Genomic DNA, 2,671 nt, shown 5'->3' on the forward strand with positions numbered 1-2,671 from the left:
GTTGAAACAAATGCTTCAGACATAGGATATGGGGGTATCCTTAAACAAAAAACAAATAACAAAGAATGCATTGTACAGTTTACATCTGCGCACTGGAATGATTGCCAAAAGAATTACTCTACCATTAAAAAAGAAATTCTTTCAATTGTCATGTGCATTACAAAATTTCAAAGCGATTTACTCAACCAAAAATTTTTACTTCGAATTGATTGTAAATCTGTAAAAGAAGTTTTACAAAAAGATGTTTAAAATATTGCATCAAAACAAATTTTTGCCAGATGCCAAGCAATACTTAGCATTTTTTATTTTGAAATTGAATTTATTAAAGGAGATCAAAACTCAATTCCAGATTTTCTAACTAGAGAATTTCTACAAAACAGGACTTGAGTGATGCCCAGAAAATCCAAAAGAATAGAGGTCCAGAAGGACCAACCACAAGAAACCCCAAAACCTATCTCATCTGCAAAACCCATCCGATCCTGGGTAGAAGCTGTCGAAGAAAATGAAGCTCAAAGCCCAATTTAAAAATGGTTTGCAAGCCAACAAATAGCTGGTCCTGACAATTTCTAGGAAATAAAAAACTCAATAGAAGAAAACCTTCAGCTCCAAAAAATTGCCAAACTCCACCAACTCCAGCAAGAGATTGAATCCCTCTAGATACAACTGCCTTCTTTTACGGGGCAGGAAATGGGAGAATCTTCAAAAACCCCTTCTCAAAAAATTATTTCCAAAACCTTTACAGGAGGCACCATCCTGTAAAATAATTTCAAAACTCTGTCAAGGAGAAACCTCAAAAATTATTTCAAATGATTCTGAAATTACTATTTTTAAACCAAAATCAGAATATTTTGTCAAAACCGATTATCAAAACATTTGCACAATCGAGGATCATTTCTATAATAGAAATCCTCAATTAGTCATCTCAAAGATTTTTCCAGAAGGCTGGTTTTTCAAACCATATGATTTATCAAAACCCCAGTCTTACTATAAATCTATTCTTGAATGTATAGGATCTGTAACAATTCAAGACAATCCAAAAGAAGGTCCAGTTGCCTATTCAACTATGACACCCTAAACCCCAAATAATTTTTTTTTTATTAAGATAAAGAGTATCACATAATCATAAGCATGTCACATAAATCCAAAATTTCCATCAAACATAATGAATTCGAAATCATAGTATCAAACAACAGAATTCTTTTTGAAGTACACATACTCATGTTTTAAATTCAGTGCAAATATAGTCCCAACCCGATGTCACTATCAGAGCGGGAATTCCCAAAATAAAATACTCAAAATAACATCAACACAATGCATAATAATGAAGGTCTCCAAGGCATGGTGGCTTCCGCCTCTCCTGATGGTATTAGTCATCACCTGCAACTTACAACTCGTCTGCGTCCGTCGCAAACGCCAAACACAAACAACGAGGGGTGAGTATCGAAATTATGTAACAGCATAAAATACACGACGGTAACACGCAAACAATCAAATTATCAAAATCTCAAAAACAGTCAAGTGTATAATATCAACGATTTATCAAATTCATTGACAATAAGATAATCACCATGATGGAATGATATGCATGTCCTATACGCTACTTCATCATCTGGTACCATTCTACTCTGAAGTACTTGGTTAGGAGGCCTGATACTATGCCACTACAAGAGTGGACGGACAATTCATGAATGGCCAAGTCCTCATAGATCCCCTCAACTCAACCCGAGACACATATACGCGACGGTCGGGGTACTCTTGTGTTGCACGGTAGTTCCCGGCCTTAGGGAATAACCCACTAATCCACTTAGGAATTCCCCACTAGGTGTACCCCCAAGGTCTATCAGTCTTACCTTACAGTTCGACTGTAGCCCTCCACGATCAGGCTCATTCAGTTGTACTTCCCCGAATCACTAGGTTTGTCAGACCCTCCCTATATGATGACAAAACAATCCTAACTCCAAATCTACAACACATATCTCAGACTTACTCGATCATCACTACTCACTAAGTTTCAGTTTGACTTCACGATATTCGTCATCATATATCTTTATCAGTCAATCACAATAAAATCACAATATTTGGTTTACACTACTCACAATACACAATCCAATTTCATCAATCACATAATAAGGAATTCAATCGGTGATACATTCTAGTAATATCATAAATTCAATCAAGTAACAAAACATTCAAGTTCAAATCATTCAGACATTAACAATCAACAGAAGATTTCATAAAATCAGACAACATGCAATCTTAATATAAATAAATTCACGACAATTCTACAAGTTGCTAAATTATATTTTAGTCCTCACTATTACCATCCACATCTTATTAATTAATTATTATTACTCAATAGGGCTCAACTGTACGTAGTAAGCCCCGAATGAACATTTGGGAATTTCAGCATTCCCGTTCATCTCACGTTATTTTATACTCATAAGATCGAACCTCATCCCACCCATTACCTCAGCTGAAGATTCCGTCCAATGAGTCTGATCTGCTAACGAGTCGTTTCTTTATCGGTCGTCGTCTCTAATAGTCCGCGAGGGAATCATAACCACACAACCACAAAATACAAATGAATTACTTACTATAAATAAATGAATAAATAATTAATAAATTAATAACGAATAAATAAAGAATGAATAAATAATAAATAAATAAATAA

This window comes from Cicer arietinum, chromosome 3 (genome assembly GCF_000331145.2).
Source record: "Cicer arietinum cultivar CDC Frontier isolate Library 1 chromosome 3, Cicar.CDCFrontier_v2.0, whole genome shotgun sequence".
Taxonomy (NCBI): domain Eukaryota; kingdom Viridiplantae; phylum Streptophyta; class Magnoliopsida; order Fabales; family Fabaceae; genus Cicer; species Cicer arietinum.